Raw genomic sequence first — 25,116 nt, forward strand, 5'->3', positions numbered from 1 at the left:
GTAACCAGAAGTACAACATTAGACTATTAAAGCATAGGATAAGAATGATTCTAATTTTAATTTTATCTGTCGATATAAAAACATATATAGAATTGCAATACCTACACAAAAGGCCAACCAAGAGGGCTGGGTAACCATTATTGATATCTGATAAAGCATACAAAGTTATTGTCTGAATTGCATTACCGGTTGAAGATGTCCACAGGGCATACCACTACCATTGTTATTTGAGGTAAAAACTTAGGTCTTTAATATACAGGAAATGTAATGTCTATACATATTGAAAGGCCTAAGGCTAAAAGGCACTCTCATTGGTATGATGAAGCATACAATATGTTTTTGTCATGATGAAGGAAGGAAATGCAAGTGCAATACAAAATGCCTAGAGAGTCTGCTCCATCCTGCCGACTTTTGATGGAGCAGCCATATTAGTTCTTTTCTTTAAAAAGATATACCAGATACATATTACCAACTGTAATTGATAGAAAAGCATGATGTAAAGTTGTTGAACTTTGTTGCCTAGACAGCTGTCAAATCATTCAAGCCATTTGGAAGCACATAGAGAAATCACCTCATCTGTGATTTGGAAATGACCATTCTAATTTTGCCATCTTCCAATGAAAATACTTAAAGATGTTATTGCAATGACACCATGGAAACACCTTGATTTATTGATACCATGAACATACCTTGATCAAATGATACCATGAAAACACCTTGACCTAATGATACCATAGAAACACCTTGTTCCAATGATACCATAGAAACACCTTGATCCAATGATACCATAGAAACACCTTGTTCTAATGATACCATAGAAACACCTTGATCCAATGATACCATAGAAACACCTTGTTCTAATGATACCATAGAAACACCTTGATCCAATGATACCATAGAAACACCTTGATCCAATGATACCATAGAAACACCTTGATCCAATGATACCATAGAAACACCTTGTTCTAATGATACCATAGAAACACCTTGATCTAATGATACCATAGAAACACCTTGATCCAATGATACCATGAAAACACCTTGATTTAATGATACCATAGAAACACCTTGTTCTAATGATACCATAAAAACACCTTGATCCAATGATACCATAGAAACACCTTGATCCAATGATACCATAGAAACATACTTGATCCAATGATACCATAGAAACACCTTGATCCAATGATACCATAGAAACACCTTGATCCAATGATACCATAGAAACACCTTGATCCAATGATACCATAGAAACACCTTGATCCAATGATACCATAGAAAACACCTTGATCCAATGATACCATAAAAAACACCTTGATCAATGATACCATAGAAACACTTGTTCTAATGATACCATAGAAACACCTTGATCCAATGATACCATAGAAACACCTTGATCCAATGATACCATAGAAACACCTTGATCCAATGATACCATAGAAACACCTTGATCCAATGATACCATAGAAACACCTTGTTCTAATGATACCATAGAAACACCTTGTTCCAATGATACCATAGAAACACCTTGTTCCAATGATACCATAGAAACACCTTGTTCCAATGATACCATGAAAACACCTTGATCTAATGATACCATAGAAACACCTTGTTCCAATGATACCATAGAAACACCTTGTTCCAATGATACCATAGAAACACCTTGTTCCAATGATACCATAGAAACACCATGTTCCAATGATACCATAGAAACACCATGTTCCAATGGTACCATAGAAACACCTTGTTTCAATGATACCATAGAAACACCATGTTCCAATGATACCATAGAAACACCTTGTTCCAATGATACCATAGAAACACCTTGTTCTAATGATACCATAGAAACACCTTGTTCCAATGATACCATAGAAACACCTTGTTCCAATGATACCATAGAAACACCTTGTTCTAATGATACCATAGAAACACCTTGTTCCAATGATACCATAGAAACACCTTGTTCTAATGATACCATAGAAACACCTTGTTCTAATGATACCATAGAAACACCTTGTTCTAATGATACCATAGAAACACCTTGTTTCAATGATACCATAGAAACACCTTGTCCTAATGATACCATAGAACACCTTGTTCCAATGATACCATAGAAACACCTTGTTCCAATGATACCATAGAAACACCATGTTCCAATGATACCATAGAAACACCTTGTTCCAATGATACCATAGAAACACCTTGTTCCAATGATACCATAGAAACACCTTGTTCCAATGATACCATAGAAACACCTTGTTCCAATGATACCATAGAAACATCTTGTTCTAATGATACCATAGAAACACCTTGTTCTAATGATACCATAGAAACACCTTGTTCCAATGATACCATAGAAACACCTTGTTCTAATGATACCATAGAAAACACCTTGATCCAATGATACCATAGAAACACCTTGTTCCAATGATACCATAGAAACACCTTGTCATGATACCATAAAACACTCAATGACATAAAACACTTGTTCAATGATACCATAGAAACACCTTGTTCCAATGATACCATAAAAACACCTTGATCCAATGATACCATAGAAACACCTTGATCCAATGATACCATAGAAACATCTTGTTCTAATGATACCATAGAAACACCTTGTTCCAATGATACCATAGAAACACCTTGTTCTAATGATACCATAGAAACACCTTGATCCAATGATACCATAGAAACACCTTGTTTCAATGATACCATAGAAACACCTTGTTCTAATGATACCATAGAAACACCTTGATCCAATGATACCATAGAAACACCTTGTTCTAATGATACCATAGAAACACCTTGTTCCAATGATACCATAGAAACATCTTGTTCTAATGATACCATAGAAACACCTTGATCCAATGATACCATAGAAACACCTTGTTCCAATGATACCATAGAAACACCTTGATCCAATGATACCATAGAAACACCTTGTTCTAATGATACCATAGAAACACCTTGATCCAATGATACCATAGAAACACCTTGTTCCAATGATACCATAGAAACATCTTGTTCTAATGATACCATAGAAACACCTTGTTCCAATGATACCATAGAAACACCTTGTTCTAATGATACCATAGAAACACCTTGTTCTAATGATACCATAGAAACACCTTGATCCAATGATACCATAGAAACACCTTGTTCCAATGATACCATAGAAACACCTTGTTCTAATGATACCATAGAAACACCTTGATCCAATGATACCATAGAAACACCTTGATCAATCTAATGATACCATAGAAACACCTTGATCCAATGATACCATAGAAACACCTTGTTCTAATGATACCATAGAAACACCTTGTTCTAATGATACCATAGAAACACCTTGTTCTAATGATACCATAAAAACACCTTGATCCAATGATACCATAGAAACACCTTGATCCAATGATACCATAGAAACATCTTGTTCCAATGATACCATAGAAACACCTTGTTCTAATGATACCATAGAAACACCTTGTTCCAATGATACCATAGAAACACCTTGTTCCAATGATACCATAGAAACACCTTGTTCAATGATACCATAGAAACACCTTGTTCTAATGATACCATAGAAAACACCTTGTTTCAATGATACCATAGAAACACCTTGTTCCAATGATACCATAGAAACACCTTGTTCCAATGATACCATAGAAACACCTTGTTTCAATGATACCATAGAAACACCTTGTTCCAATGATACCATAGAAACACCTTGTTCCAATGATACCATAGAAACACCTTGTTCCAATACCATGATACCATGAACCATAGAAACACCTTGTTCAATGATACCATAGAAACACCTTGTTCTAATGATACCATAGAAACACCTTGTTCCAATGATACCATAGAAACACCTTGTTCCAATGATACCATAGAAACACCTTGTTTCAATGATACCATAGAAACACCTTGATCCAATGATACCATGAAACACCTTGTTCCAATGATACCATAGAAACACCTTGTTCCAATGATACCATAGAAACACCTTGTTCCAATGATACCATAGAAAACACCTTGTTCAATGATACCATAGAAACACCTTGATCAATGATACCATAGAAACACCCTGTTTCAATGATACTATAGAAACACATTGTTCCAATGATACCATGGAAACACCTTGTTCCAATGGTATCATAGAAACACCTTGACCTAATGATACCATAGAAAACACCTAATAATGATACCATAGAAACACCTTGTTTCAATGATACCATAGAAACACTTGTACATATGATACCATAGAAAACACCTTGTTCCAATGATACCATAGAAACACCTTGATCCAATGATACCATAGAAACACCTTGTTCCAATGATACCATAGAAACACCTTGTTCTAATGATACCATAGAAACACCTTGATCCAATGATACCATAGAAACACCTTGTTCTAATGATACCATAGAAACACCTTGTTCCAATGATACCATAGAAACACCTTGATCCAATGATACCATAGAAACACCTTGATCCAATGATACCATAGAAACACCTTGATCCAATGATACCATAGAAACACCTTGTTCCAATGATACCATAGAAACACCTTGTTCCAATGATACCATAGAAACACCTTGTTCCAATGATACCATAGAAACACCTTGTTCCAATGATACCATAGAAACACCTTGTTCTAATGATACCATAGAAACACCTTGTTCCAATGATACCATAGAAACACCTTGTTCCAATGATACCATAGAAACACCTTGTTCCAATGATACCATAGAAACACCTTGTTCCAATGATACCATAGAAACACCTTGTTCCAATGATACCATAGAAACACATTGTTCCAATGATACCATAGAAACACCTTGTTCCAATGATACCATAGAAACACCTGTTTCAATGATACCATAGAAACACCTTGATCCAATGATACCATAGAAACACCTTGTTTCCAATGATACCATAGAAACACCTTGTTCCAATGATACCATAGAAACACCTTGTTCCAATGATACCATAGAAACACCTTGTTTCAATGATACCATAGAAACACCTTGTTCCAATGATACCATAGAAACACCTTGTTCCAATGATACCATAGAAACACCTTGATCCAATGATACCATAGAAACACCTTGTTCTAATGATACCATAGAAACACCTTGTTCTAATGATACCATAGAAACACCTTGATCCAATGATACCATAGAAACACCTTGTTCCAATGATACCATAGAAACACCTTGTTCCAATGATACCATAGAAACACCTTGTTCTAATGATACCATAGAAACACCTTGTTCCAATGATACCATAGAAACACCTTGTTCTAATGATACCATAGAAACACCTTGTTCCAATGATACCATAGAAACACCTTGTTCCAATGATACCATAGAAACACCTTGTTCTAATGATACCATAGAAACACCTTGTTCTAATGATACCATAGAAACACCTTGTTCAATGATACCATAGAAACACCTTGATCCAATGATACCATAGAAACACCTTGTTCTAATGATACCATAGAAACACCTTGTTCAATGATACCATAGAAACACCTTGATCCAATGATACCATAGAAACACCTTGTTCTAATGATACCATTGAAACACCTTGATTCCAATGATACCATAGAAACACCTTGTTCTAATGATACCATAGAAACACCTTGATCAATGATACCATAGAAACACCTTGATCAATGATACCATAGAAACACCTTGTTCCAATGATACCATAGAAACACCTTGATTCAATGATACCATAGAAACACCTTGATCTAATGATACCATAGAAACACCTTGATCCAATGATACCATAGAAACACCTTGTTCAATGATACCATAGAAACACCATTGATCTAATGATACCATAGAAACACTTGATCTAATGATACCATAGAAACACCTTGATTTCAATGATACCATAGAAACACCTTGATCCAATGATACCATAGAAACACCTTGTTCCAATGATACCATAGAAACACTTGATCCAATGATACCATAGAAAACACCTTGTTCCAATGATACCATAAAACACCTTGATCCAATGATACCATAGAAACACCTTGTATCCAATGATACCATAAAACACCTTGATCCAATGATACCATAGAAACACTTGATCCATGATACCATAGAAAACACCTTGTTCCAATGATACCATGGAAAAACACCTTGTTCCAATGATACCATAGAAACACCTTGTTCCAATGATACCATAGAAACACCTTGTTCCAATGATACCATAGAAACACCTTGTTCCAATGATACCATAGAAACACCTTGTTTCAATCTAATGATACCATAGAAACACCTTGTTCCTAATGATACCATAGAAACACCTTGTTCCAATGATACCATAGAAACACCTTGATCTAATGATACCATAGAAACACCTTGATCCAATGATACCATAGAAACACCTTGTTCCAATGATACCATAGAAACACCTTGTTCCAATGATACCATAGAAACACCTTGTTCTAATGATACCATAGAAACACCTTGATCCAATGATACCATAGAAACACCTTGATCCAATGATACCATAGAAACACCTTGATCCAATGATACCATAGAAACACCTTGATCAATGATACCATAGAAACACCTTGATCTAATGATACCATAGAAACACCTTGATCCAATGATACCATAGAAACACCTTGATCCAATGATACCATAGAAACACCTTGTTCTAATGATACCATAGAAACACCTTGATCCAATGATACCATAGAAACACCTTGTTCCAATGATACCATAGAAACACCTTGTTCCAATGATACCATAGAAACACCTTGATCTAATGATACCATAGAAACACCTTGTTCCAATGATACCATAGAAACACCTTGTTCCAATGATACCATGGAAACACCTTGTTCCAATGATACCATAGAAACACCTTGTTTCCAATGATACCATGGAAACACCTTGTTCCAATGATACCATAGAAACACCTTGTTCCAATGATACCATAGAAACACTTGTTCTAATGATACCATAGAAACACTTGTTCCAATGATACCATAGAAACACCTTGTTCCAATGATACCATAGAAACACCTTGTTCCAATGATACCATAGAAACACCTTGTTCCAATGATACCATAGAAACACATTGTTCCAATGATACCATAGAAAACACCTTGTTCCAATGAACCATAGAAACACCTTGTTCCAATGATACCATAGAAACACCTTGTTCCAATGATACCATAGAAACACCTTGTTCCAATGATACCATAGAAACACCTTGTTCCAATGATACCATAGAAACACCTTGTTCCAATGATACCATAGAAACACCTTGTTCCAATGATACCATAGAAACACCTTGTTCCAATGATACCATAGAAACACCTTGTTCCAATGATACCATAGAAACACTTGTCTCCAATGACAACCATATGAAAAACCTTTCCAATGATTACCATGGAAACACCTTGTTCCAATATACCATAGAAACACCTTGTTCAATGATACCATGGAAACACCTTGTTACAAGATAAGACCTTACAATGACATAAACTTTTACAGTTAGTTCTGCCCAAGGTTAATATGACACTTGAAACCTTACACATTAGTTCCATGATAGTAATATGAAACACCTTTTCTTTACATGAAACAGTTAGTTCTGCCTTGACAAGGTAATATGACATAAACCTTTACAGTTAGTTCTGCCATGACAAGGTCTAATATGACACATAAACCCAGCCTTGTTCAATAATCATTGACAACATTGTTCATGATACCATAAAACCTTGTCCAATGACAAGTAAAACACCTGTTCCTTTACACATAGTTAGTTCTGCCTTGAAAACCTTGTTCCAATATGACCATAAACCTTTACAGTTAGTTCTGCCTTGACAAGGCCAATATGACATAAACCTTTACAGTTAGTTCTGCCTTGACAAGGTCAATATGACACTAAACCTTACAGTTAACAAGGTCAATATGACAGTAAACCTTTACAGTTAGTTCTGCCTTGACAAGGTCAATATGACACTAAACCTTTACAGTTAGTTCTGCCTTGACAAGGTCAATATGACACTAAACCTTTACAGTTAGTTCTGCCTTGACAAGGTCAATATGACACTAAACCTTTACAGTTAGTTCTGCCTTGACAAGCAATATGACATAACCTACAGAGTCTGCTTAAGGATATGAAACCTTTACAGTTAGTTCTGCCTTGACAAGGTCAATATGACACTAAACCTTTACAGTTAGTTCTGCCTTGACAAGGTCAATATGACATTAAACCTTTACAGTTAGTTCTGCCTTGACAAGGCCAATATGACACTAAACCTTTACAGTTAGTTCTGCCTTGACAAGGTCAATATGACACTAAACCTTTACAGTTAGTTCTGCCTTGACAAGGTCAATATGACATTAAACCTTTACAGTTAGTTCTGCCTTGACAAGGTCAATATGACATTAAACCTTTACAGTTAGTTCTGCCTTGACAAGGTCAATATGACACTAAACCTTTACAGTTAGTTCTGCCTTGACAAGGTCAATATGACACTAAACCTTTACAGTTAGTTCTGCCTTGACAAGGTCAATATGACATTAAACCTTTACAGTTAGTTCTGTCTTGACAAGGTCAATATGACACTAAACCTTTACAGTTAGTTCTGCCTTGACAAGGCCAATATGACACTAAACCTTTACAGTTAGTTCTGTCTTGACAAGGTCAATATGACACTAAACCTTTACAGTTAGTTCTGCCTTGACAAGGTCAATATGACATTAAACCTTTACAGTTAGTTCTGCCTTGACAAGGTCAATATGACAGTAAACCTTTACAGTTAGTTCTGCCTTGACAAGGTCAATATGACACTAAACCTTTACAGTTAGTTCTGTCTTGACAAGGTCAATATGACATTAAACCTTTACAGTTAGTTCTGTGCCTTGACAAGGTCAATATGACATTAAACCTTTACAGTTAGTTCTGCCTTGACAAGGTCAATATGACACTAAACCTTTACAGTTAGTTCTGCCTTGACAAGGTCAATATGACACTAAACCTTTACAGTTAGTTCTGCCTTGACAAGGTCAATATGACACTAAACCTTTACAGTTAGTTCTGCCTTGACAAGGTCAATATGAGGGAAACCTTTACAGTTAGTTCTGCCTTGACAAGGTCAATATGACACTAAACCTTTACAGTTAGTTCTGCCTTGACAAGGTCAATATGACATTAAACCTTTACAGTTAGTTCTGCCTTGACAAGGTCAATATGACACTAAACCTTTACAGTTAGTTCTGCCTTGACAAGGTCAATATGACACTAAACCTTTACAGTTAGTTCTGCCTTGACAAGGTCAATATGACACTAAACCTTTACAGTTAGTTCTGCCTTGACAAGGTCAATATGACACTAAACCTTTACAGTTAGTTCTGCCTTGACAAGGTCAATATGACATTAAACCTTTACAGTTAGTTCTGCCTTGACAAGGTCAATATGACACTAAACCTTTACAGTTAGTTCTGCCTTGACAAGGTCAATATGACACTAAACCTTTACAGTTAGTTCTGCCTTGACAAGGTCAATATGACATTAAACCTTTACAGTTAGTTCTGCTTTGACAAGGTCAATATGACACTAAACCTTTACAGTTAGTTCTGCCTTGACAAGGTCAATATGACAGTAAACCTTTACAGTTAGTTCTGCCTTGACAAGGTCAATATGACACTAAACCTTTACAGTTAGTTCTGCCTTGACAAGGTCAATATGACACTAAACCTTTACAGTTAGTTCTGCCTTGACAAGGTTAATATGACACTAAACCTTTACAGTTAGTTCTGCCTTGACAAGGTCAATATGACACTAAACCTTTACAGTTAGTTCTGCCTTGACAAGGTCAATATGACACTAAACCTTTACAGTTAGTTCTGCCTTGACAAGGTCAATATGACACTAAACCTTTACAGTTAGTTCTGCCTTGACAAGGTCAATATGACACTAAACCTTTACAGTTAGTTCTGCCTTGACAAGGCCAATATGACATTAAACCTTTACAGTTAGTTCTGCCTTGACAAGGTCAATATGACACTAAACCTTTACAGTTAGTTCTGCCTTGACAAGGTCAATATGACACTAAACCTTTACAGTTAGTTCTGCCTTGACAAGGTCAATATGACACTAAACCTTTACAGTTAGTTCTGCCTTGACAAGGTCAATATGACATTAAACCTTTACAGTTAGTTCTGCCTTGACAAGGTCAATATGACACTAAACCTTTACAGTTAGTTCTGCCTTGACAAGGTCAATATGACACTAAACCTTTACAGTTAGTTTCTGCCTTGACAAGGTTAATATGACACTAAACCTTTACAGTTAGTTCTGTCTTGACAAGGTCAATATGACATTAAACCTTTACAGTTAGTTCTGCCTTGACAAGGTCAATATGACACTAAACCTTTACAGTTAGTTCTGCCTTGACAAGGTCAATATGACACTAAACCTTTACAGTTAGTTCTGTCTTGACAAGGTCAATATGACACTAAACCTTTACAGTTAGTTCTGCCTTGACAAGGTCAATATGACACTAAACCTTTACAGTTAGTTCTGCCTTGACAAGGTCAATATGACACTAAACCTTTACAGTTAGTTCTGCCTTGACAAGGTCAATATGACACTAAACCTTTACAGTTAGTTTCGCTATGAAAAGGTCAATATGACACTAAACCTTTACAGTTAGTTCTGCCTTGACAAGGTCAATATGACATTAAACCTTTACAGTTAGTTCTGCCTTGACAAGGTCAATATGACACTAAACCTTTACAGTTAGTTCTGCCTTGACAAGGTTAATATGACACTAAACCTTTACAGTTAGTTCTGCCTTGACAAGGTCAATATGACACTAAACCTTTACAGTTAGTTCTGCCTTGACAAGGTCAATATGACACTAAACCTTTACAGTTAGTTCTGCCTTGACAAGGTCAATATGACACTAAACCTTTACAGTTAGTTCTGCCTTGACAAGGTCAATATGACACTAAACCTTTACAGTTAGTTCTGCCTTGACAAGGTCAATATGACACTAAACCTTTACAGTTAGTTCTGCCTTGACAAGGTCAATATGACACTAAACCTTTACAGTTAGTTCTGCCTTGACAAGGTCAATATGACATTAAACCTTTACAGTTAGTTCTGCCTTGACAAGGTCAATATGACACTAAACCTTTACAGTTAGTTCTGCCTTGACAAGGTCAATATGACACTAAACCTTTACAGTTAGTTCTGCCTTGACAAGGTCAATATGACACTAAACCTTTACAGTTAGTTCTGCCTTGACAAGGTCAATATGACATAAACCTTTACAGTTAGTTCTGCCTTGACAAGGTCAATAATTAATTACAGTTATTCTGCCTTGACAAGGTCAATATGACATAAACCTTTACAGTTAGTTCTGCCTTGACAAGGTCAATATGACATTAAACCTTTACAGTTAGTTCTGCCTTGACAAGGTCAATATGACACTAAACCTTTACAGTTAGTTCTGCCTTGACAAGGCCAATATGACACTAAACCTTTACAGTTAGTTCTGTCTTGACAAGGCAATATGACAGTAAACCTTTACAGTTAGTTCTGTCTTGACAAGGCCAATATGACACTAAACCTTTACAGTTAGTTCTGCCTTGACAAGGCCAATATGACAGTAAACCTTTACAGTTAGTTCTGCCTTGACAAGGTCAATATGACACTAAACCTTTACAGTTAGTTCTGCCTTGACAAGGTCAATATGACACTAAACCTTTACAGTTAGTTCTGCCTTGACAAGGTCAATATGACATTAAACCTTTACAGTTAGTTCTGCCTTGACAAGGTCAATATGACATTAAACCTTTACAGTTAGTTCTGCCTTGACAAGGTCAATATGACACTAAACCTTTACAGTTAGTTCTGCCTTGACAAGGTCAATATGACACTAAACCTTTACAGTTGGTTCTGCCTTGACAAGGTCAATATGACACTCAACCTTTACAGTTAGTTCTGCCTTGACAAGGTTAATATGACACTAAACCTTTACAGTTAGTTCTGCCTAGTTAAGGCCAAAGTTGTGCTAACAATATTAACATTTGCCTTCAGCAAATTATTTGGACACAAATTAAATTGCATACAAATGACCTACGTATCAACTGAATGCATTAAGTGATATTCTCTATGGAGGCCTCTGATTCTACAATACAAGATTCAGCATACTCTCCAGCTAACCATATAATACCAGATTAATATTTACACCAGACCTTTGCATGGTTATCAAATTGTTCGACACCAATCTATTCCACAGTTAGGCTATTACGGACAGTTGTGCCTTTATATAACATGCTGCAAATTCAGTCATTATTTCTATGGTTATTGACACATGTGGGGAAAGTTCATCTACCCACAGACAACCTTCTGGTTTGTGGGTTAATACACAAACCAGCAAACACCTCCCACCAAACTCTGTAACCAAGCCTTATACAAATCATATTACCAAGTCCTTAGTCATCTTTGTGTAAGAAAGTTGTAGTGGGGAGAAATTCATTTTTCAATGGTTAACTCTACTTGAAATAAAAGGAGGTAGTCAATTAGATAAAAGTTCTTTCCAAAACATACAAACACCTCATTTGTTGATTTCTGTAATTAAAGTATACTTTTCATATTTCAGAAAGACCTCTGAAATTCAATAAAATTGAAAATGTTCTCTTAAAACACAACAATTAAAACTAGAAATTTCTAAACCAGTGGATATTAACTGACCATTAGAGATACCTGTATAAGGTAACTGACCATTAGAAAAACCTGTATAAGGTAACTGACCATTAGAAATACCTGTATAAGGTAACTGACCATTAGAAATACCTGTATAAGGTAACTGACCATTAGAAATACCTGTATAAGGTAACTGACCATTAGAAATACCTGTATAAGGTAACTGACCATTAGAAATACCTGTATAAGGTAACTAACCATTAGAGATACCTGTATAAGGTAACTGACCATTAGAAATACCTGTATAAGGTAACTGACCATTAGAAATACCTGTATAAGGTAACTGACCATTAGAAATACCTGTATAAGGTAACTGACCATTAGAAATACCTGTATAAGGTAACTGACCATTAGAAATACCTGTATAAGGTAACTGACCATTAGAAATACCTGTATAAGGTAACTGACCATTAAAGATACCTGTATAAGATAACTGACCATTAGAAATACCTGTATAAGGTAACTGACCATTAAAGATACCTGTATAAGGTAACTGACCATTAAAGATACCTGTATAAGATAACTGACCATTAGAGATACCTGTATAAGGTAACTGGCCATTAGAGATACATGTATATTAGGTAACAGACCAATAGATATATCTGTATAAGGTAACTGTAAAGTACATGGTAAGTGCCCATCAGAGATACCTGCTGAAGTAAACTTGTCATTAGAGAAACCAGTATATGGTTATTGACCATCACAGATACCTTCAGAAGTAAACTGACCATAAGAGATAGCAATACATGGTAATTGACTATCAGAAATACCTGTATAAGCTAGAGAAGTGACCAGTACAGATCCACCTGAATACTACCAGTATGAGATGTGTGTCGGCTGCTGCTGTCTGTGATATGGCTCCCACACAATCAATAGTTTTAAGAGGCTCACATCCCATCAGTAGAGAACACAAAGTGCTGGGCAGGTGTGGCTATTACAACTACCCTAACACCATCATCCTGACAGACAATGACCACCGCTCATCAATACGGACTTACATAGTACAACCATGACCTACGGCACGTCTAATTTCTAATGAAACATTTGAAAATGTCTTTCATGATAATGAGATGTGGAGGCTAAGTTTACAGGACTACACTTGTGATATATTGGTGTGAGGAATATGATTACTACTCGGAGCTACCAACCATTACTATTCACAACTTAAATGATTTAAAGGTAAGGTCGGTTTCAACTATTTGACCATGGTTTTCATCAATTTTAGTAAATTAGTGTGTTATATTTAATCTCCAAAAATAAAGCTGTTCATATGTGAAAGGGTTTTTTCTATAACAATTTATATTTTAACCATAGAATCAAAAAGAACATTCCAAAATTAATGTCTCTAAGAAAATCATATCACTGTTGGCAAATTCTCTGTCGAAAGGGCAAAACAACTTTTTTGAAAACATCTTTCAAGAAAAACAAACCTTATTTTAAAACCCCTTTATGAATAAATATTCAATCATTTTTGATTGCATGAAAAAAAAGAATAATAGTTTTTAGAGAGCACTTGGACAATTTTATACCATACTGACAAAAATGAATCTTCTAAAAGAGATGAGATGCATTTGTGTGTTAACTTCTGTTAAGAAAACCTATTTGATAACCCTATAAACCATATGTGACATCTTGTAATCAGATTATAATATAACATTTTAAAAGTAAAAAAAAAAATAATCATAAAAACAATATTAAATGGTTCTAAACATCAGCATTTTGTAGTGCAAATTAAAATACTCATATTAGCTGGTAACACAAATGAAAATACCAGTACTTTGTGGTAAATATTGAAGTACTGGAATTTTACAGGAAAAAAACTTTTGATTACATGTGCCAATGAAGACCACCCAAAGGACAAGGAAAATGTGGTCTCTTTATAACCAAACGGTATTTATACACAGGTCAAATTGTGTCATTAATGCCTTTTTGGGACACTGAAAAAGTGGTCTCATTTAACAGGTGGTCTTTATACAGAGGTGGTCACTAAGGCAGATTGAACTGTATCAGTACTTTGTGGTTATATTGAAATAGCAGTATTTTGTAACCAAATACAAAACACCCATACTGTGAGATTAATATTGAAACACAAGAGTCTTTTAGTGAACATATTTTCAGCACTTTGTAGCACATGTAACCATACTAAGACTGGAGTATTGTGATGTACACATGCTAAAACACAAGGATTTATAGCAAAAATATTAAAACAGCAGTAAACACAATGGTGAATTAATGTATTAAAACATTAGGATTTTAGGGGGAAAATTAAACCTCAAAATGTTTTGGTAAACACATTTCAGAGTATGAATTCAAGAAATAGCGGTCGCTAAGTGCTGAAGAAAATGACCTAGTTGTGATAAAGGGGCTGTGTAATTATCATTATTATGAAGATGGATGTAAATAATTAATGTTTCCTAATTAAGACTAAACTTTGATAAACACTGAAAACATTCCAACAACAATGCTAAATAACAAATAAAAATGGATCAAATCATTGGGTCATCTTGCCTTGAGTTTGGTTATCACACTAATTACATATAAGTTACCTGTAGACCTTAACACGCTCCACCGGTGTCAGAGCATTAACAATACTTATCATTTGAACAATAACTGGTGCTTAATCGTCGATATATAAGACTAATTCACACAAAAAATAATTTGAAGTAATTTATTTTGCTTTTGGTGCATGCACAATCAGTACTTCATTCCATATAGGACATTGCGCCATGGAATATTTTTGGGATGCAATTAATTATTTCTAAAATGTTTACCTTGAAGTAAAATTAGAAACTAAAATTTGTCAATGGTTGTAATTATGAAAATAAGTAACTTTTGTAACTCAAGAATCTTTAATTCAAAGAAAATGTATGTTTTTCATCAATTGACCTATTTCTGAATTCAAAATTGGTATTGAAAGGTAATAACAGTAATTTGTAAGTAAGGTTAGTCATAATATAATTAATATCTCGTGGTAATGTATAGTTTATAGCCACTTCACTGTTTGTTGATAGCGATTATGGCAAGAAACATACATACAGTAGCCTGCGATTCAAACCTACGATTGTACACAATCCAGGCATTTGAGAGGCAGATAATCCAAGTTTAACAACAGGATACTAATATCTGTTATATTATACTGGTTCCAAACGATAAAGACACGCCAACTGCTTCTGTTTTGACTAATTTTACAGTATTGTACTATGTCTTTATAACCATCAAAATTAACCTTAAATAACAGTACATGAAAACCTCTTTTAATCCATCTCTTCAGCAATCGTTATTAGTTCGATGATTGTGACATTGTGATATACCAGCTTCTGTAACTTAATCAAGCATTTACTTATACTGCTGAAATAAATATTATACCTTTGACACGATATGTAGGTGGGTAATTGGTATTGGTTTTCTGTTTGAATTGTGTAAGGTGTAACTTTATAGCACGTCATGATTATTTAAATTGTGAATTTTGATATAGACTCCTTCTACAGCTTTTGCGTAGGGTGTAACTGTATAGTACGTCATGATCATTGAAGTTGTGAATTTTGATATAGACTCCTTCTACAGCTTTTGCGTAGGGTGTAACTGTATAGTACGTCATGATTATTGAAGTTGTGAATTTTGATATAGACTCCTTCTACAGCTTTTGCGTAGGGTGTAACTGTATAGTACGTCATGATTATTGAAGTTGGGAATTTTGATATAGACTCCTTCTACAGAGCACAGATTAACAGATTTAATAATGTATATTTACGAGGAACATGACATGGCTTTTTATTCTATGTCAGTAATCCCAAAGTGTAACATTACCAGTCTCATCAATTGTTTTAACTTGGTTTACAAAGTCTATTATTCTCTTACAACATGTATCAGTATTAAAGTTAACATAATGTGTAACATTTGATTGTTCCGAACCCTGCGGGGCAGAGTTGGTGGTCATGTGGTTAAAGGTACTACAGCATATGTGGGGCGGTGCACGTTCAAAACCCATATGGAGCAGTATTATTTATCCTTTTTATTTCTGGCTTAATATGAAGACTATAATAGCCTAATAATATAGGTAGATTTAGGAGACTACAGGTATTCCATCTTCCCTCAAAGCAGACAAAGCTTAGTCAGTAATAAGCAGAGTCATGTAGGCAATACGCCAGTACAGTGGATTCTACCTAATCATATAACGATTATTTGAACATTTCGGTTATTTGCATACAATTCTGCGGCCCAATTTTTTCTTTCTTTATCTTTGTTTTTCAACTCTGTGTTTTTGCATCAATTTTTTACATGACCTTCGGTTATTTGAATAAAATATCTGGAAAATTCTGAAAATGAATTAAATATTTTTCAATTTTGCAACGTATTTTCAGACAAATTTGTCAATATATGTTTCAAAATACTTCACTTTTACTAATAATCAGCATGGTGGCAGATTAATGTTATCACATGGTTTGTTATTTTATGCATGAACCGGCAAAGGTATTTGATATTGATACGATTTGTAATGGCAACGGTAGATTAATACTTTAGTATCATCACTGACTCAAACATCTAATTAAAGGATTTGCTTTTTCAAACATGTTTATTTATTAACGTAACCTACCTTAATTCACGATCGGCTGGAATACAACAACCGACATTCGTGGGTAGTCTCTTTTCACCAAACTCTTGATGACTACGCGAGACATGTGCGTGTCAAGCATCTCGCAGAAGGAGATATAAAAGTATGCAAAGATCGCATGCAATGAGTACCAGTTTTGTATGTAATATGGATACAAATATGCATTAATTTCTGAAATATTACCAAGCCAGTTTGCTGAATCTATTTATTATAGTTTTGTATGTAATATGGATACAAATATGCATTAATTTCTGAAATATTACCAAGCCAGTTTGCTGAATCTATTTATTATGTGGTGTATTGCACATGAAAATGAAATAAAAATAAATTATAAAAAAAAAGTTTACTGAATCAATCAACAAAACCGGAAGGATTCTCAAACCTCATTTAGGCCTAGTGAAGGCTTGACTTCATCACCCGCTGCCATTTTCAAATTCATACACATGTGTCAAAACAACCCTGCAAGTCGATCAGCCCTTTGAAGTTTAATCATGATCGTAAGCTCATTTTGTCAAGGCAAATGTTCATTAATTTGTTCATTATTTAGGTTCAAAATTGATATATAAATATTGGCAGACACAATCCTGTTTAGTTATTGTATCAGGTCTTGATTGTCGAGTTTTTTCTTAAAGATGCTCCACCGCTGACAAATGGTATTTTTTCACTATTAAAAACAGGAGCAGAGGATTTAGTATTTTTCTTCAGTTACAAAAGTTACTTACTTTACACCATTACCACCATTGAAAAGTTTGAGCTCCTAATTTTACTTCAAGTTAAAAATATGAAAAATAATTAATTGCATCCCGAAAAAAATCCGTACCACTATATCCTATATGAAATGAACTACTGAATGCGCATGTACCAAAGGCAAAATAAATTATTTTATATTATTTTTTGTGTTAATTAGACTATTATATACACGATTAAACACCAATTATTGTTCAAATGATGAATATCATTTTTGGTCTGTCGGCGGTGGAGCATCTTTAAACAGATTCACATGTCAATTAACGTAAACAATAATCTCACATTGGAGTATATTTTTTTTTACTATACAATTGAAATTGGTTTAAAACTTCTAAAATGATTACCTGTTGTTCACTTCAAGTGTAAATCATTTATGTATTTATCAAGTGAAGAAAACTATGTCTATTTGCCTGGTAACATGTAAGCAGAGGGTCAAACGGCGGTGCAAAATATTGGTGCTATCTCCACCTATTCGAATACTCTGGTTATTTGCATATTTTCTAAGAAAATTTTGGAAAATATCCTATGTAAATAAGTGGAATTCTCTGTACTAAAGTATCCAAGCAACCCTATTAACTGTTGATTGGCCAAGCTATATCAAGGTACTGTCGCAATGGATATAAGTGTCCGTGCTGTCAAATTGTTTCTATTCCAGCTTTAGCATCGAAGGTTGTTTTATGCATTGCCGTTAACCAATGTAACCCTGACGATTTCCCCGAGCTGAACACATACCAAAGCAGAAAATGATTCCACAGCAAATGGCTCCCAAATTACAGCTACAAATGGCAATTTATACTTTGTGATCTTGGTAAATAGTTAAATAAGACATCAAAGTACAAAGTCTCTGAAGTATCTTTGGTTTTTAGCTGACCTTTAGAAACACATACACATTTCAAGGGTAAATACATAAAAAAAACGTTTAATTAAGTGACACTATTTCTACATTTTCTTCTTAGGGAACTCCTTTTTAGTTAATAAAGACATGACATTGTTTCATAGTATAATAGATATTTAAGAGAATAATAATCATAAATAAATTGAAGTTTCAATTCTTTCCATCATTTTGATCAAATTTGATTACTCTGCCAAAATTTAATGAAAATTTTTTTTAAAATATCAGTACGTTTTTGAATATATCAAATATTATATCAACACAGGTTAAACTATGTACTACATTAAATGTATATCTTATTTAACACATGGCCGTATTGATGTGATAGGTTAAATGTGACTACCATCAGCAGGTGAAAATCACTCACGTATTGATATGGAATATATCTATCTAATAAGGCCTCACACAACCTCTGTTGAGTAGGCTGGTTTAAGGGTGGTGTACCATAACCTCTGACCTCTAACCACCTGGGAGCCAAGATTGCACAACCAATCTAAAGATAAATCAATCATGAAATAAAATAAACCAATGTACCGTCAATGAAACTTTGTAATACAAAGCACCAACCTCTGTTTGAAAATTCTATTAAGATACAAAAGCTTGTCTTCAAAATAAATTTAGATAGAATGGGTTGGGGATGGGGACAGGAAGAGATGGACAGGAATAGGGAATAATGAGACAGGAAATAATGAGGTCAACACTGACAAGATGGGATGGGGACAGGGACAGGAAAGGATGGACATGACAGGGATAGGGTATTGTGGGACAGGACATAATGAAGTCAACACTGACAAGATGGGAAGGGGACAGGGACAGGAAAGGATGGACATGACAGGGATAGGGTATAGTGGGACAGGACATAATGAGGTCAACACTGACAAGATGGGATGGGGACAGGGACAGGAAAGGATGGACATGACAGGGATAGGGTATTGTGGGACAGGACATAATGAGGTCAACACTGACAAGATGGGATGGGGACAGGGACAGGAAAGGATGGACATGACAGGGATAGGGTATAGTGGGACAGGACATAATGAAGTCAACACTGACAAGATGGGATGGGGACAGGGACAGGAAAGGATGGACATGACAGGGATAGGGTATAGTGGGACAGGACATAATGAAGTCACCGACAAGATGATGGGAAGGGACAGAAGATGGCATGACAGGGAAGAGACATATGAAGTCAACACAGACAAGATGGGATGGGGACAGGGACAGGAAAGGATGGACATGACAGGGATAGGGTATTGTGGGACAGGACATAATGAAGTCAACACTGACAAGATGGGATGGGGACAGGGACAGGAAAGGATGGACATGACAGGGATAGGGTATTGTGGGACAGGACATAATGAGGTCAACACTGACAAGATGGGATGGGGACAGGGACAGGAAAGGATGGACATGACAGGGATAGGGTATTGTGGGACAGGACATAATGAAGTCAACTGACAAGATGGGATGGGGACAGGACAGGAAAGGATGGACATGACAGGGATAGGGTATTGTGGGACAGGACATAATGAGGTCAACACTGACAAGATGGGATGGGGACAGGGACAGGAAAGGATGGACATGACAGGGATAGGGTATAGTGGGACAGGACATAATGAAGTCAACACTGACAAGATGGGATGGGGACAGGGACAGGAAAGGATGGACATGACAGGGATAGGTATAGTGGGACAGGACATAATGAGTCACACAGACAAGATGGGATGGGGACAGGGACAGGAAAGGATGGACATGACAGGGATAGGGTATAGTGGGACAGGACATAATGAGGTCAACACAGACAAGATGGGATGGGGACAGGGACAGGAAAGGATGGGCATGACAGGGATAGGGTATTGTGGGACAGGACATAATGAAGTCAACACAGACAAGATGGGATGGGGACAGGGACAGGAAAGGATGGACATGACAGGGATAGGGTATTGTGGGACAGGACATAATGAAGTCAAAACTGACAAGATGGGAAGGGGACAGGGACAGGAAAGGATGGACATGACAGGGATAGGGTATAGTGGGACAGGACATAATGAAGTCAACACTGACAAGATGGGATGGGGACAGGGACAGGAAAGGATGGACATGACAGGGATAGGGTATTGTGGGACAGGACATAATGAGGTCAACACTGACAAGATGGGATGGGGACAGGGACAGGAAAGGATGGACATGACAGGGATAGGGTATTGTGGGACAGGACATAATGAGGTCAACACTGACAAGATGGGATGGGGACAGGGACAGGAAAGGATGGACATGACAGGGATAGGGTATAGTGGGACAGGACATAATGAGGTCAACACAGACAAGATGGGATGGGGACAGGGACAGGAAAGGATGGACATGACAGGAATAGGGTATAGTGGGACAGGACATAATGAAGTCAACACTGACAAGATGGGATGGGGACAGGGACAGGAAAGGATGGACATGACAGGGATAGGGTATTGTGGGACAGGACATAATGAAGTCAACACAGACAAGATGGGATGGGGACAGGGACAGGAAAGGATGGACATGACAGGGATAGGGTATTGTGGGACAGGACATAATGAGGTCACTCAGACAAGATGGGATGGGGACAGGAACAGGAAAGGATGGACATGACAGGGATAGGGTATTGTGGGACAGGACATAATGAGATCAACACTGACAAGATGGGATGGGGACAGGGACAGGAAAGGATGGACATGACAGGGATAGGGTATTGTGGGACAGGACATAATGAGGTCAACACAGACAAGATGGGATGGGGACAGGGACAGGAAAGGATGGACATGACAGGGATAGGGTATTGTGGGACAGGACATAATGAGATCAACACTGACAAGATGGGATGGGGACAGGGACAGGAAAGGATGGACATGACAGGAATAGGATATAGTGGGACAGGCCATAATGAGGTAAACACAGACAAGATGGGATGGGGACAGGGACAGGAAAGGATGGACATGACAGGGATAGGGTATTGTGGGACAGGACATAATGAGGTCACTCAGACAAGATGGGATGGGGACAGGGACAGGAAAGGATGGACATGACAGGAATAGGGTATAGTGGGACAGGACATAATGAAGTCAACACTGACAAGATGGGATGGGGACAGGGACAGGAAAGGATGGACATGACAGGGATAGGGTATAGTGGGACAGGACATAATGAAGTCAACACTGACAAGATGGGATGGGGACAGGGACAGGAAAGGATGGACATGACAGGGATAGGGTATTGTGGGACAGGACATAATGAAGTCAACACTGACAAGATGGGATGGGGACAGGGACAGGAAAGGATGGACATGACAGGAATAGGGTATTGTGGGACAGGACATAATGAAGTCAACACTGACAAGATGGGATGGGGACAGGGACAGGAAAGGATGGACATGACAGGGATAGGGTATAGTGGGACAGGACATAATGAAGTCAACACAGACAAGATGGGAAGGGGACAGGGACAGGAAAGGATGGACATGACAGGGATAGGGTATTGTGGGACAGGACATAATGAAGTCAACACAGACAAGATGGGATGGGGACAGGGACAGGAAAGGATGGACATGACAGGGATAGGGTATAGTGGGACAGGACATAATGAAGTCAACACTGACAAGATGGGATGGGGACAGGGACAGGAAAGGATGGACATGACAGGGATAGGGTATTGTGGGACAGGACATAATGAAGTCAACACTGACAAGATGGGATGGGGACAGGGACAGAAAGGGACAGGAGTCAAAGGATGGGACAGGGACAAGGATGGACATGGGATAGGGAGTGGGACAACATAATGAAGTCAACACAGACAAGATGGGATGGGGACAGGGACAGGAAAGGATGGACATGACAGGGATAGGGTATAGTGGGACAGGACATAATGAAGTCAACACAGACAAGATGGGATGGGGACAGGGACAGGAAAGGATGGACATGACAGGAATAGGGTATGTGGGACAGGACATAATGAAGTCAACACTGACAAGATGGGATGGGGACAGGGACAGGAAAGGATGGACATGACAGGGATAGGGTATGTGGGACAGGACATAATGAAGTCAACACTGACAAGATGGGATGGGGACAGGGACAGGAAAGGATGGACATGACAGGGATGAGGTCAACATGACAAGAGGATGGGGACAGGACATGACAGGAAAGGCATAATGTCACACAGACAAGATGGGATGGGGACAGGGACAGGGAACAGGAAATGTACATGACAGATGGGATGGGGACAGGACATAATGAAGTGGACAACACAGACAGATGGATGGGACAGGGACAGGAAAGGATGGACATGACAGGGATGGGGGACAGGGACAGGAAGATGGGATGGGGACATGGACAGGAAAGGATGGACATGACAGGGATAGGGTATAGTGGGACAGGACATAATGAAGTCAACACTGACAAGATGGGATGGGGACAGGGACAGGAAAGGATGGACATGACAGGGATAGGGTATAGTGGGACAGGACATAATGAAGTCAACACAGACAAGATGGGATGGGGACAGGGACAGGAAAGGATGGACATGACAGGGATGAGGTCAACATTGACAAGATGGGATGGGGACAGGGACAGGAAGGGATGGACATGACAGGGATAGGGTATAGTGGGACAGGACATAATGAAGTCAACACAGACAAGATGGGATGGGGACAGGGACAGGGACAGGAAAGGATGGGCATGACAGGGATGAGGTCAACACTGACAAGATGGGATGGGGACAGGGACAGGAAAGGATGGACATGACAGGGATAGGGTATAGTGGGACAGGACATAATGAAGTCAACACTGACAAGATGGGATGGGGACAGGGACAGGAAAGGATGGACATGACAGGGATGAGGTCAACATTGACAAGATGGGATGGGGACAGGGACAGGAAAGGATGGACATGACAGGGATGAGGTCAACATTGACAAGATGGGATGGGGACAGGGACAGGAAAGGATGGACATGACAGGGATGAGGTCAACATTGACAAGATGGGATGGGGACAGGGACAGGAAAGGATGGACATGACAGGGATGAGGTCAACATTGACAAGATGGGATGGGGACAGGGACAGGAAAGGATGGACATGACAGGGATGAGGTCAACATTGACAAGATGGGATGGGGACAGGGACAGGAAAGGATGGACATGACAGGGATGAGGTCAACATTGACAAGATGGGATGGGGACAGGGACAGGAAAGGATGGACATGACAGGGATAGGGTATAGTGGGACAGGACATAATGAAGTCAACACTGACAAGATGGGATGGGGACAGGGACAGGGACAGGAAAGGATGGGCATGACAGGGATGAGGTCAACATTGACAAGATGGGATGGGGACAGGGACAGGAAAGGATGGACATGACAGGGATGAGGTCAACATTGACAAGATGGGATGGGGACAGGGACAGGAAAGGATGGACATGACAGGGATGAGGTCAACATTGACAAGATGGGATGGGGACAGGGACAGGAAAGGATGGACATGACAGGGATGAGGTCAACATTGACAAGATGGGATGGGGACAGGGACAGGAAAGGATGGACATGACAGGGATGAGGTCAACATTGACAAGATGGGATGGGGACAGGGACAGGAAAGGATGGACATGACAGGGATGAGGTCAACATTGACAAGATGGGATGGGGACAGGGACAGGAAAGGATGGACATGACAGGGATAGGGTATAGTGGGACAGGACATAATGAAGTCACTCAGACAAGATGGGATGGGGACAGGGACAGGAAGAGAAGGAAGAAATCAGACAGACAGACATGAGTAATACCTTATGACTGTCACATAAACTATACACGGCTGTAATGGCCGAATCAGGTTAAGATATCCTGACATATCACCACAAGCTCTCCACCTCTGGATCACGTCTTTGAAACTCATGCGGGGGAGTTGCTAAGTACTAACTGCTGGTTACCAGGTAGTTGTTTTTCTGTGGGGTATTCTTGTTTTTTCCTCCACCTCCTTAAAACCTGGCACATCCTTAACTAACCCTGGCTGATATAGGACCTTATACCAATCAAACCAAACATCAATACAAAAAAAAGGAATTGTGAATCAACAGATCTCAGA

The 25,116-nt window shown here is 37.9% G+C and overlaps 2 protein-coding genes across 2 annotated transcripts in view; one reads left to right on the forward strand and one right to left on the reverse strand.

The window, feature by feature from the left end:
- LOC138332616 (focadhesin-like) overlaps positions 1-25,116 on the reverse strand; it is a 315,742-nt gene that overhangs the window by 229,008 nt on the left and 61,618 nt on the right. The gene's annotated exons all lie outside the window — the stretch shown is intronic.
- Positions 13,535-25,116, forward strand: part of LOC138333457 (FMRFamide receptor-like) — a 38,269-nt gene continuing 26,687 nt past the window's right edge. Inside the window, exon 1 of the mRNA XM_069281838.1 lies at positions 13,535-13,938. The gene's annotated coding sequence lies outside the window, so the exon portion shown is untranslated. The remainder of the gene's footprint in view (positions 13,939-25,116) is intronic.

Source organism: Argopecten irradians, chromosome 10 (assembly GCF_041381155.1).
Source record: "Argopecten irradians isolate NY chromosome 10, Ai_NY, whole genome shotgun sequence".
In the NCBI taxonomy this organism is placed as follows: Eukaryota; Metazoa; Mollusca; class Bivalvia; order Pectinida; family Pectinidae; genus Argopecten; species Argopecten irradians.